The 14,523-nt window shown below is 44.5% G+C and overlaps 1 protein-coding gene across 1 annotated transcript in view; it reads left to right on the top strand.

Annotated features, from left to right (window-relative positions):
* ATP9A (ATPase phospholipid transporting 9A (putative)) overlaps positions 1-14,523 on the top strand; it is a 126,003-nt gene that overhangs the window by 11,154 nt on the left and 100,326 nt on the right. The window lies entirely within an intron of this gene.

Genomic DNA, 14,523 nt, shown 5'->3' with positions numbered 1-14,523 from the left:
TACATACCTATTCACACAGAGAAAAGTACGGAAATCACAAGTGCACATCTTGATGATTTTTTTTTTTTTTTTTTTTTGTGGTTGGCCGGTACGGGTATCTGAACACTTGACCTTGGTGTTATAAGGCCACGCTGTAACCACTTCAGCTAACCGGCCAGCCCCTGAATGAATTTTCACAAAGTGAACACATTCATGAACCAGCACAGATAAAGAAACAGGCTATTACCTCAGTCTCCTCCTTGTACCCCTATCCCTAATTTAATGTAGATCCTGACTTCTAACAGCAGAGATTAGTTTCGTCTGTTTTTGAACTTTATATAAATGGAATCATTCAGCACACGGTCATTTGTGCCGGCCTTTTTTGGCTCTGTGTTGTTTATAAGATTTAACTGCATCATGGGTGTATATCATGGTTTGTTCGTACTTACGGCCATGTAGGAGTTGTTTGCCTTCGTCCATAAATACTAGAGACTGGGTGGTTTATAAACAGCAGACATTTTTTTCCTTACAGTTCTGGAGGCTGAAGTTCAAAATCAAGGTGGCAGTAGATCAGGTTCTGGTAAGGACCCTCTTCCGGTTGCAGACTTCCAGCTTCTCACTGTGCTTCCACATGGTGCCTGAGAGCAAAAAGGCAGCTCTCTGGGATTTCTTTAATGAGGGCTCCAACCCTATGACCTGCTTTCTTCCCAGTTGCCCCACCTCCTAATAATATCACCTTGGGGGTTAGGATTTCAACCCATGAATTTTGGGATGCACACATTCAGACCACAGCATCATTGTATGCATATATCATGATCTGTTTATCCATTCTCCCCTTGTGGACATTGGGGCTATTTCTAGTTTTGTCTGTCAGGAATGTCACTATGAACGTTCCTGAAAGTATCTTTTAGAACGTGTATTATGTAGGTTTGGGCCCTAGGGTATCTTTGTGTTTAGGTTTAGTAGAAAATGATAATTTTCCAAAGTGTGTCTAATTTTTGTTCCCACCAGCAGATCCAGTTGCCCCACATTCTCATCAGCACTTGGTATTCATGTCTTCTTTCAGTTCAGCCATCCCGGTGGGAGTGTAGTGGTATCGCAGATATTTATTTATTTATTTATCCATCTATCTATCTATCTATCTATTTGTTTGTTTTAAATAAATAAAAGATGACCGGTAAGGGGATCTTAACCCTTGACTTGGTGTTGTCAGCACCGTGCTCTCCCAAGTGAGCCACAGGCCTGCCCAAGAAATTTATTTTTAATGTGTGATTTGTTTGATCGTGATTTCCCTTTCTCAATCTAAGATTAAATTTTAGACATGTAGGTTAGCCAAGAGGTGGTAACACTGAACCTAAACTGGCAAAATGGTCACATCAAGGTGGTCTTTCCTTCTCTGGGGCCTCACCAAGCATTTTCTTCTTAAGTATTTATGCTACAAGAGAAACAGTAAAAAAGGACAAACTTTATTTTCCTCTAGTTGAAAAATGAGTGCATGTGTGTATAAGAAAAATTGGAGAAGAGAGAAAACTGATAAAGGAGATACTGGCGTTTCTTCCCCTTCGAAGACAACCACAATTAGCACAAGTATTTTAGTGAATGATGTTTTCTTCCTGTGTCTTGTTTCTATGTGTACATTATTTTTAGAATAGGAACCATGTAGCATGTGTTTTTATGTTCTACTTTTTCCACCTTGCATTTTAATGTAAGGTGTTTTGCAGTACTTTGGAAATGACATTTTAAATGGCAACATAATATTTCATTGAGTAGACATCTCTGAGCTACTTATCCAGTACTCTATATTTTCACCAGTTGATTTGTATTTTATTTTCACTTTATAAGTAATATTTTCATTCTGAATGCTGGCCCTTCAGAGCAGAGTCACTCCAAAAACAAAGGGAAAGTTGAAGGAGGTACAGGCCTGCTGGGCCTGAAAAGTAACCTGTCTGGGGTTGGAAAAGCCCTATCAGCAATGTGACACTCAAAAAAATCAGTTTTGTACATGATACCATTGAAAACCAGTGCTTAAGTATCTTAGCCTTGGTTTTTGGACATTTCAGAGGATTGAAAGGGTGTCCAAATCTGGAAGCTTACACATTCACAAAAAAGTCAACAGAAATTTATAGCATGAAAACTAAAAATAACTACTGTTGATTTATCCATTCATTTGCTCCGTAAATATTTACTCAGTACTTACTCTGTCCCTGGCAGTTTCAATGTTAGGGGATATGGCAGTAAACACAAGAGACAAAAATCCCTGCCAACGTGGGGCTTACATTCTAGTGACACATGATAGGTGTTCTCCCGAGAATTTTAACTCTTCAATTTCTTAGGTGCTAGTACCACTGTCCTACATATTTTAAATGGATTGTCTTGTGGTATCTATATGTAGTTAATACTAGGTGCTGTCATGATTCCATTTTCCAGGAAACTGAGGCTCGGAGGGGTTAAATAACTATCCTGGGGTCACACAGCTCATAAGCCGCTGCCTTCTTTTCTCCCACATCTCAGCTCAATTGTCTTTTCTGAGAGGCCTTCCCAGACTACCTACCTGCCCTAAAGGAGCCACCTCCTACTGAGTGACATGTTCTCATTTGGGTGGATTTTTTTTTTTGCTTGTTTTCTCTTCTTACCCTGCCTACTTACAAAATATAGGCTCCAGGAGAGCTGTGCCCTTGTTTGTCTTGTATGAGTCCTGGTGGTTAGCATGAAGGCTGGCACACAATAGGTGCTCAATAAATATTTGCTGATTGAATGAGTGAGCAGAGCTATAGTTCCAGTCAGGTTTGCCAGCACCCTTAGGTTTATTCAGAAGCATTAATAATCCCAAGGGACTTTGCATTCCTAATTAATTAGGGTGACAGTGGTGGGTGGGGCCCACTGTGGGCTGTCAGTAAAGGTGTATGTTGAGTATACATAATGAAGCCTCCTTCTGCACAGAAAAAAAAAAAGAATTCAGACCTTTTCTTCCTTCTTCCTTCCTTCCTTTTTCTGTTTCTCCCTCCTTCTCTTCTTTATCCACATAGCTCATTGCTTCAAGGAATTACCCACAGAGGCAGCCCCTTTTCGGAGGCCTGGGTTACAGATCTCAGATTGATCCTATATCTGCTTCTTGGCTGAAGATGCCCCCATTACAGTCCTGACAGCTTCCTCTGAGCAGCTGTGTCACCGAGATTTCTAATGCTTCCAAGCAATGACATTAACTGGGGCTGAGCCTCCATCAGATAGTCACTAATGTCCTCCTGAGGAGCAGTGGCTGTTTTGCGCCAAGTGATAGAATAAGGAGTTGGTGGGACCAGGGCCTTGCTAGAGAGAGAGCCTTGCACAGCAAAGCCAGAGAGGGTTGACATGGCCCAGAAGGACCTGTCACTCAACCTCAGAATCCTGCCCAACTCTGGTGCCTCCCTCATTAGGGTTTTATTTTTTTCCATTATGAAAGTATAAATTCTTGTTGTAGAGAAGTTAGAGATATAGTAGCTGGAATTATTCAAAGCCTGTTATTGACATTTAGATGTGTTTCCTTCTGATCTGTATCTTTAATGAATTGCTATTAAGTGACATTATTTGTGTTCACTTTGCTATTGTAAATTATAACTTTAGTTTATGTATTTAGACGATCTCTTGATGTCTAAATTTTACCCTAAGTTTTAGAGAATTTTCATAGGCTGGAGTTCCCAGTCACTGGGTTAAATGGAACCCATGGGTGTTCAAAGGCTCTGACTGCCTGTTACTAGGTGGCTTTCTGGAAGGGCTCTACCATTTTACACCCTGTGAAGGCTTGAATTTCCCTATGTTCCAGGGTGAGGATTTGGGTGAAAGCCTTCTCCACCTGCCGTTTTACATAACAAATGCTTTGTTGATGTCCTGGGTGAGCTTAAGCCCTCAGGATGGCATGCAGGGTAGTTATCTAAGCTATGTTTGGGAGTCTGCAAGCATTCAGTAAATATTTGTTGCGTAAACAAAAGAAAGCCTTTGGACATACAGTTTCTCATGACAAAGCTGTACGTAGATGACAGGGCTGACTGCAGTAAAGTCTGGCTTCTCTGCACAGGTTGGGGGTTTGCAGTGTGGTTGGTGCAGCCCAGGGCAGCACTACTTGCAACAGGATCATTAGGGGAGGAGTGAGTACTCTTGTCTGCTGAGTGCCCCTGCACTCCTGAGCTGTCGTCATATTTGGCCCTCTGCTCCTCCACTCCCTCTCTCTAGAGGGAAACTCCTCCCAGTGAACAGTTGTCGTAAGCTCAGGCATTTTACAGGTGCCCTTGGAAACATTTCCCCTGGCCTTCCAGGGGCTGTCTCGGTGCCAGTGCCACACCCAGGGTAGAGCAGTGCTGTAGCAGTGGCTGCTGCCCAGGTCTCCACGGGAGAGGGGAAGGGAAACGGGTTCCAAGTGGAGGTGGTGGCTCCCCAAGGTCAGGGTTGGCTGCTGAGAATCTTGAGGAATTAAGAGTGTGGATTTAGGGCTGGCCAGTTAGCTCACCTGGTAGAGTGTGGTGCTGATAACACCAAGGTCAAGGGTTTGGATCCCCGTTCAACCAGCCATCAGAAAAAATAAAAATAAAAGAAGCATGGATTCAAGCATGTATTCGTCCATTTCTGTTGCTTGTAACAAATACCTGAAGCTGGGTAGTGTGTAAAGAAACAATGTTTATTGATTGCAGTTTTGGAGGCTGGGAAGTCCAAAGTCCAGGGTACACATCTGGTGAGGGCCTTTTCCTGGTGGTGACTACAGCGACATGGTGAAATGGCAGAAACAGAGAGAGCTAACTCCTCCTCCTTTTAAAGCCTTCAGAACCACGCCCATGACCACCATTAAACCATCAATTTATTAATCCATTCACTAGGCCATGGCCCTCATAATCTATAATCACCTCTCCAAGGCCCTGACTTTCAGTTATCATAATAGGATTTCTCACTCTCAGCAGTTACAATGGGGATTAAGCTTCAATGAGTTTGGGGGGACATTCAGTCCACTGCAAAGCAAGACTGTTTCAATTCAAGTTTGCCCTCTGCCACTTACTGGCTATATGACCTTGGGCTAGTGAGGTTCTTATTCTGAAAAATGGGCTCAATGGTTTTGATGACTAAAAGAGTTAAGGTGTTCTTAGACTCCAAAGAATGCGGCCCATAGAAAGTACAGTAGCAGTGTTATTAACCACCATAGCAGGAGTGCAAGGGGGAGCCGTGTGGGCTGGGGCAGGGACACTGGGGACCCTTAGTGTGTTCCTGCTGTGTCCCTGTCATTTGGGTTCCTCCCCAGATTGCCATCTAGACAATACAGAGGTGGCTGTCAGATTCTACACTGGGGTGAGATAGCTAGACTGTGTCTAAGAGTGCCAGCTCTCGGGTCAGCCTGTAGGACCCGCATCCTGGCTCTGCCCTTACCAGCTGTGGGACTCTCTGAGGTTCAGTTTCCTCATATGCAAGAGGGGGAGGCTAAATGCCCCCACTGTAGGGCTGTTGGGAGCATTAAGGGAAGTAATTCACATTGAGGGCTTTGCCACAGTGCTTGGGACACACTAAGCACATAATAAATGTTTTTGCTTATTGTTTGGGTGTCTGGCGAATTGCCTTCCACTGGATTCTGTGCAGTTCTCTGGCATTTTGTAGGCTAGTGCTGCATGTCTGGTGCTGGCTGGGTGCTGTAGCCTAGACCTGTTTTAGAACCTGTTACCAAATGTCCCAGACAGAATACAAGTGAATGAGGTAAGGTAGGAGAGCCGGTGCCTGGGGCATGTCAAAAAGCCCAGGAGAGTGAGTCATGAACCCACACATAGCAACGGGGCTCTTTCGGTGTGCCAGGCCTGGGTGGGAGGCAAGAAGTATCTGTTCTCTGACTGTGAGCTCATGGCTGAGATCTGAGGCTGCAGATTGAGAGTTTGTGCTCTTTGGGCAGCAGAATGAGGGTTTTTTTTTCTTTTTTAAATTAAAAAAAAAAGATTAATCAGTCACTGAGTCAACATAGTTCAATGTTGATAAGGTACAGAAGTGTATACATTGCAAATCAGTCTCCTTCCCACCACCTGCGGTTAGCAACCCTGTAGCCCCTCCCAAGGCAGCCACTGTTTTTAATTTCTTCTGTGTTGTTCCACAGAATTTTAAAGGATTTACCACACACAAAAAATGTATTTTATATCTGTATAGTTATACAGACACACACATAGATTTTTCTTTTTTATCCTGTCGTTTCTACACCTTACACAGTACAACAGGTTTTTTTCACTTAACAATGCTCCCTGGGGTTATTCCATATCAGTATAAAACAACTTCTTCAATCCTTTATTAAATTATTATTTTAATGTCCTTATAGTTTTCCATTGAATAACTGCACTGTAGTTTATTTACCCAGTCTCCCACTGATGGACATTTTGGTTATTTCTAATGGTTTGCTGTTATTAGCAGTGTTACTGTGAATGACCTTGAACATAAGTCTTTGTGCCAATGATAGACTATATCTTCAAGGGGAACCACCCTTCCTTGAGCTTATGATGATTTAGACCCCTCCCAGCAGTGAATGTGCCTGTTTGCCCATCCTGACCAGCACAGGTGTTATTAAGCTTTTTGACCTTGGTCATTGCCCTAGGTAAAGAATATATCAGTGTGGTTTTAGTCTTGCATAATATTTAAAAATTGAATCAGTTGCCAGCATTTAAAAACTGAGTGTTCGTACTTGAGAGCCTGTTTTTTCTTTGTCTTGAAGAATCACTTTGGTTTGTGGTGCTGGCCTTGTGTAGGAATGTACCTTGGCAGGAGCTGGGGGTGTGTCCTATCTCACAGGACCCTGTGTTTGTTTTTGCTCATTTATTCTTTATGGAGTCTAAATGGGGTAGGTTTGAGTTTGCCAGTCTGATCTAGAGAGAAATAGGCCAGTAATGTCTAAGGGAGCCTAGAGCTGCTTCCTCTTCTCTTTGTGAAGAGCGGAGTTGGGTTTTGAAGGATATAGAAGATAGAGGGGGACAGACTTGAGGGGGGAAGTCAGGTGTGAGGGAATCTTGCAGAGGGGTTGGGTAGTTGGACAAAAGTGGGATGGCAAGGCAAGACTGCGAGCACAGAGCTCTGAGACCACCTGCCCTGGCTGCAGGAGGGGGGCTTGATGATGGAGTAGCTTGATGAAAGGGGCTTGATGGGGTGAAAAGGCGAGAGCCAGGATTGAGTCTTGTAATCATTATTATTACTATTTTTTTTTTTTGGTGGCTGGCTGGTGTGGGGATCTGAACCCTTGACTTTGGTGTTACAACATCCTGCTCTAACAACTGAGCTAGCCAGCCAGCCTTTGTCTTGTAATTATTGAATCATTGTGGGGGTGGGATGCAATGTGAGTCATACTTCCCTAAGAGGAATCGTGCCTTGCTGGGCAGCAGGAGACCAATAGGGAAAGACTTAGAGAAGGAGAAATAGGGAAAGCCATCATCCCTGACTGCTCCTCCCCCAGGAGAACCAGTGGTAATAGTTTGGGGGTGTGTGTATGTTTCTCAATGTTTTTTCCCCATGCTTATATTAACATTATTTTTATTAAAATTTGGAACTGTAAATTACATATCACTCAGATCTTGCGCTGCCAGAGTGTGTGTTTCTGCCTCCTTCTTTGGCTTGCTACAGCTCCGTTGCACAGAGGTCCCTCCGTCATGGGCTTTGTTTGGTCACTTTCAGGATTTTGCTCGCTCTGTTGCCGCTATGAGTGTCCTTATGTGTCTCCCAGTGCTCACCGGGCCAGTATTTGTGTGGCATGTGCTCCTCTGGGTAGACCTGCCAGGGCCGAGGGCTTGAGAGTTACTTTAGAGAGAAGTTACACAACGACCTGGCTTTTCTCACGAGGTGATTGATGTATTCCCATTTCTTCTCCAGCCAGTAGTGTTCCTGTGGCCAGACTTCAGTGAATTAGCTTTATTCTTTGCATCCTTCCTTTCCTCAGATTTTACATTCTCCTAGTTTAAAAAAAAGAAAAAATATCTAGCCATCGAGATGTGTTTAGAACAAAGAGCTAAAGTTTTCCTTCATTCCTTCCCTTGCGCTCCTTCTGACGCCCCTCGCTGAAGGTATCTATGCTTAACGATTTGGGTTATGTTCCTCTAGACCTGCTGTCCAATATGGTGGCCACTAGACACATGTGGCTATTTAAATTAATTAAATAAAATTAAATTTCATATTTCATGTGCTCAACAGCCACACGTGGCTAGTGGCTACTGTGTTGGACAGTGCAGATATAGATACTTTCATCATCGTGTAAATTTATTGGACAGCACTGCTCTAGAGTAGGGTTCTTAACTTTTGGACTGTTGATATTTGGGGACAGCCCCTCTGTTGTCAGGGCTGGCCTGGGCTTTGTAGGATAGTTAGCGGCATCCCTGGCCTCTACCCACAAGATGCCTGCAGTCATGACAACCATATATATCTCTAGACGTTGCCAAGTGTCCCCAAGGGGCAAAGCACTTCCTTCTTTCCATTGAGAACCGCTGCTGTAGACTGTTCTCTCCATATTGCTTTTAATTTTTCTTAATATCCTTCCTGGTTCTCCTCAGTGTTGGAGCTGAGACTAATGCTTCCTGGACTCTCTGGCTTCAGGAGGTTGGCGAGTCAGGCAGGCAATTCAGCAAATATTTACTGATTGCTTACTGATTGCAGAGGCACTGAGTGGAGATGATCACTTCTGTGGAGGCCAACTCCTTGTTACATTAGTTACCTTTTTCAGAAACATTGTTCCCTTGTCCATTCTCCCTAATATTTACTTTTCCCTTGACTTTCAGCCAGGTGGCATGAAACCACCACACACCTGGTGAGCAGACTGTCTGCTGTCAAAACCTTTATTTGTTTTAGAGTCATATCATAAGAGAATCCACTTTGGTTTTCCTTTATATAAATGGTCTAAACTGGAAGCAGTGTAAATTAAATTATTTCTAGCCTTACATCTTAACTTAGTTGAGTAGCTGTTGCTATCAGCAGGTGAGAAAGTTGTTTCATGTTTTCTTTTTTATCTAGAAAAATAGCTTTTCCAGAAATAATATCATATCTACTGTTAACTGAGTACCTGTTATGTGCTAGGCACTGTCCTGTGCTTTTCATGTCTAAATTCTCTAATCTTCAAAGTAATTCAGCAAAGCAGGTCTTATTTTTGTCATTTTACACATAGAAAAAGTGGCAATCAAAGATGAGTTGCCCAATGCTACACAGCCCCTGTGGAGCAGGGCTGGGATTTGCACCCAAACCAAGACATGGTCCTGCTGTTTTCAAACTGTGTCTCTTGCCTGTTGTTTCTATTTCAGGCTCTTCCTTAATTTCTCACTCTTAAGGGATTGTGTCTTGTAGCCCATTTCCCCAGCCTGTCTAGAATGTGGGATAGGAGTTTCTTGGTTGTGGCAGACGACACTTCAGTTTGGTGTTAAGAAACAACAGCAGTGTCTATGACGACAAGATGAGAGTGGCCACAATAGAGCTCTGGGCTGAAGTCCACCCATTAGACACACAAGGTGTGGCAGCAGCTGCCAGGAGAAGAGAGTTTGCAGGTATAAAGCCGTCGATAGGGAGCCTGGCTGCCACCTCTTCTGTTTGGACAGATGTTGGAGAATTTGGTCACAGTTTGCCAAATTTGCCACCCAGCTCAAGGTTTCTACTGTAGGACAGCAGTTCCAAAAATGTGGGTGGGGGATGATGGAGTTTGGATGTGTTGTCCCCTCTAAAACTCGTGGAAATATGATCTCCAATGTGGCGGTGTTGGAAACTGATTGAGTCATGGGGGCGGATCCCTCATGAATGGATTAATGCTCTCCCTGGGGGAGGAGGGGTAGTGAGTGAGTTCTTCCTCTATTAATTCCTGCAAGACCTGATTGTTTAAAGGACCCTGGCACCTCCTCTCTCTCTCTTGCTTCCTCTTGCCATGTGATCTGCTTGTACGTGCCGGCTTCCTGCCACGTTCCACCATGAGTAGAAGCAGCCTGAGGCCCATGCCAGATGTAGCTGTCCCAGAATCATAAGCCAAATAAACCTCTTTTCCTTATAAATTACCCAGTCTCAGGTATTTCTGTTATAGCAACACAAAACGGACTAAAACAGGGGATGATTCTAGGTACTGTAGTGGTGAAGGTTAAGTAATTCATGGATAGGAACTAAATCACTTTAAGACGTTTAGTGAGACACTTAACTTCTTTTTTCAATTTTCCTTCTACTTTTTATTTTTATTTATTTTTATTTATTTATTTATTTATTTATTTTTGTCGTTTTTTCGTGACTGGCACTCAGCCAGTGAGTGCACCAGTCAGTCCTATATAGGATCCAAACCCGCGGCGGAGCGTCGCCGCGCTGCCAGCGCAGCACTCTACCAAGTGCGCCACAGGCTCGGCCCTTAGCACCAAACACTTGCTAATGTTTCTGTGATGAAGAAAGAGGAGCAGAGCAGGCTTCAGGCTCAGAGACACTGCCAGCCACAGCATCGTGCTGGAATTAACATCTTTTGCTTTTCATTGTGCAGAGGAGGCCAGGGCATGGGATAGCCATACTGAGAGGGCCCATGGAAGGTGACCACCAGGCCACGGTGGTGCTCGAGGTTGCTGAGGGGTATCACCTTCTGGGAGCAGGATTAGGGTGGAGCACTGTGGGGGGCACTCACAGTGAGGCCACAGGCCACTGACCACTGCACGCCAGCCTGGAAACCACTGGAGAGCCTTTTCCTATAGCAGTGCCCCTCCAGCACCCTCTAATGAGAGAGTTTAGCACTGCACTCTCATTGTAAGGGAGACAAGCAGACAGGAACTCCGTTCATTATCCCAGAGCAGGTATTGAAGGGTGACTTTGGTGCCGGGAGGCAATACATTAATAACTGGCATGAAGGTGAATGGGTGTGGGGCAGGAGAGCCCCTGATGACATGCAGAAGAGCTCCTGCATGGACAGGATGGTCACTCTTGCTGGCCTCCAGAGAGGCTTCCAATTTGTGAAGTGAGAGACTGGAACAAAACAGAGCTGCAAAATAATTGTGCAGACAAGACTGTTAATGGCATTGCAGGGTGCGGAGAGCTCTTAGCTTGGGGTCTTAGTCAGACACACCTGGGTTCCACTCCTGCTTCCACCACTCAGTAGCAGATGTAGCAGTAGATCTTGGGCAAGTCACAGAGTCCTCTAGGGCTTAGTGTATCCACTGTGAAGTGGGGGATGCTGCTAGTATCTTCCTTGCAGGATGGTTGTGAACATCAAATGAGGCCATGCATTTCTCTATCCTTAACATATTGATAATCTGTGCCCTTCTCATCACCCTCCACTGTCACCACCCTAGTCTGGACCCTAGTCTTTGCTGGTCTGGACCATGGCAACAGCCTGCTAAATGGTCCCCATTTACACTTATTTATTTATTTATTATTTTTGCTGCTGATCAGTTCTGAACCCTTGACCTTGATGTTATAATGCCATACTCTAACTGAGTTCACCAGCCAGCTCCCATTTTTTTGTTGTTAATAAAACAATTTTAGTAAGATATAATTCATATACCCTAAAATTTGACTATTTAAAGGGTACAATTCAGCAGGTTTTGGTATATTCATAGAGTTGTGCAGCCATCACCACAATCAACGTTAGAACATTTCGTTACCCCAAAAAGAAACCCCATACCCATTACCTGCTTCTACTCTTGCCCACTGCAAGTCAGTGTCTTCTCTGCTCAGCAGCCAGGGAGACCCTTTAAAAATATAAATCTGGTCATGCCATTCCCCTGCTTATAACCCTCCAGTGATCCCCACTGTGGATGGAATAAAATCCAGACAACTTGCCTTGGTGACAAAGCCCTGTGTCATCTGCCCCACCCTCTCCTCCTCTGATCTCGTCTTTTACTCTCTCCCCTATGATTGGTGCATTCCTGCTGCACCAGTCTTCTTTGGATGCTTCCCGTCTGCTAGGCTACTTCCCACCTCTGGGTCTTTGCTTTTGCACATCCATCTGCCTGGATTGCACTTCTCTGCATGGTTGCATGGCTGCTCCTCCTTGTCACTCAGCTCAGCCGTCACCCTAGCCTACCTAACCACCCAATCTCCCCTCCTTGTCACTCAGCTCAGCCATCACCCTAGCCTACCTGACCACCCAATCTCCCGGAGCCACACCCCCTCCCCACTCATTCTCTTGCCCTTGGCCTTAGTTTCTTTGGGGTATTTGTTTACTGTCTCTCTCCCCTAGACTACAAACTCCACAAAAGGAAGACTTCTCTGTCTTGTTCAGCACTGAATGCCTGGTACCTAGGCGAGGGCCCGGCACTCTGTGAGCACTTGCGATGCTTGATGAATGAATGTGTGACAAAAAAGCAGCTGTGATTACTTGCCTTATTTTGTTGTTATTATTAAGCGTTCACTAAATACTATTGACCTGATAGTGAAATTAATCCTGTGTTGAAAATGTTCAAGTTATATTCAGTGCAGGTAGAAAGTGAATGATGTAGAAATCAAATTGATTAAATGAGATGGGCTTGGGGCAAATTACACTGGGCTGAGGTGACACAAAGTCCTTATTTTATCCTGTGCCAGAGATTTACCCCTGTTTTGTAGTGAGATTGTGAGGCAAGAGAAGGCAAGGGTCCTGCTCCAGTGTTTGGTCTCCACAGGACCTAGAGTAATACTTTGTACCAATACTTAATAAATGGATACTTACTATTATGAATTTAGCTGAAAAAACATGTAGTTCCATAGACAATATATGTACAATATAAAAAATGCAAATGTTACTAAAGAATATATAGGAAAAGTTCTCCCTACTCCTTCCTTCCCAAAAGGAGCCAGTGTTATGAGCTTATTGTGGAGATTTTCTGTGCTTGTGTGAGCATGTGTCTGCGTGCATCCCTGCTTGCTTTTGCGCAAAGAGTAGCATCCTGGACACACCTTTTAGCTCCTTGCTTTTCCATTTAGCACATCTTTCAGGTGTGGTCATTTTTGCATACAGCTCTAGCTCATCCTTTAAAGACTGCTGGGAATTCCATTTTATGGATGATCCCTGTTCATTTAACCAGTCTCCCTGTGATGAATGGTTAGCTTGTTTCCCGTCTTTTGCTACCACAGCACAGGCTGCGTAGAGTATCCCAGTGCTTTGTGTGCAGCGCACATCTGTAGGTTAATAATGAATAGTGTAACCAACAGCTTGACATGTGGAACCTTCTGCCAAGACGAAACAGGAAAAAAACCAAAAGTCATCTAAGCAGTCAGTCTGAACCACAATCTGCGGTTCTCTGAATTCGTTTTTCATCTTTCATTAGAAGTGTCAAGCTTATGGGCTTCATCGTTACACGATTGTGACGGGATGGGGAGAGAATTACTGGCTCCCTCATGAGTCAGTCATGATCATCAGGAGGGTTTCTGCACATGGAGTGATGTGCTTCCTGCCAGAGTCAGCTTATAAAGGGGCCCAAGGAATGAGTTACTGTCCTTGTCAGCGTTCCACTCCACACCAAGCACCAGTTTACTGGAATGAGGATGCTTTTTAAAGAAAGAGCATTGTCTTTCATCATGGAAATGTGAGCACCTGGGCAGGCAGCTTGCTAGCTCGCTCACCATTAGGGTCCTGGTGTCTGGGGACTGTGTCTGCTCAGCGCTGTGTTGCAGCAGCCCACGGGGGCCTGGCCTGGAGGAGGAAGGGGAGGAGGAGGGTCTGCAGCAGACAAGTCATATTATGTAAGTTGTAGTCACCATGGCTGGTTGGTTTCAGTTCAGCTGGCGACATCTCTGGCAGGGCTGGCAGGGCTGGGACTTTCTCCCTCCCAGCCTGTGTGTGCTGTGGCAGTGAATGGGCAATTCAGCATGGGGCCATTTTATTGCAGGGCTTAAGGGTGCTGGCAGTTCTTGAAATGCCTTGTTTATAAGTTCTCTTGAAAGACAAGCTGCCCTTTTGGGAGGGTCTCAGAGTGGTTTTGTTTTGCCGTAGTGGTCCAGATTCCCTGATGTTCCCTTGCCTTGCATGGGGGTGACTTGGGAGTGGGGTGCTGGTGGGTTGGCGCTAGTGAGCTGCCCTCAGGAGAGCCAGGTTGGAGGCGCCACTTGGAGTGAGTCTGCCTATAGCAGGCACACTGGCCCATCTCTAGGTTATGTTGGGCTCTGAGACATCGTCTTTCTGGCTTGCTCCTCCAGTATGTTGCTAAAAAGGAGAGCCAGGGGTGGAGAGGAGATTTTCCCCTCCTCCCTTACATAGTAATCTTGGGGTAACCAGCAGCTTTGAAAGCATGGGGTAGTGGAAAGACACTGGGCTTCGGAATAAGATCCACATTTTCAAGTCCAAACTCAGATGTTTCTCATGTCTTGGCAAACTTGGGTGCTTTATTTAAACAGTTCTGAGCTTCCCTCTCTCATCTGTAAAATGTGGAAGTGATAATAGTGCTTATTGCAATATCTTTAATGTCTTAAGTCTTTTTGTTTATAAATGAATTCTACTTTTTGAAATAACTAATTTGGGACTGGTGAGAAAGCATCTTGTACGTGGACCACAGCTTCTTACAAGCCTCTGCTGTGTTTTCCCATCTCATGAAAAGTGAAGCCTCAAATAGGGCTGTGGTCCTGACTCAGCACAGAAGCTTTAGAGAAAAACATTCT

Source organism: Cynocephalus volans, chromosome 1, assembly GCF_027409185.1.
Source record: "Cynocephalus volans isolate mCynVol1 chromosome 1, mCynVol1.pri, whole genome shotgun sequence".
Lineage (NCBI taxonomy): Eukaryota > Metazoa > Chordata > Mammalia > Dermoptera > Cynocephalidae > Cynocephalus > Cynocephalus volans.
Note: the sequence above shows the minus strand (reverse complement) of the source record. Positions and strands in the feature narration are given on the sequence as shown.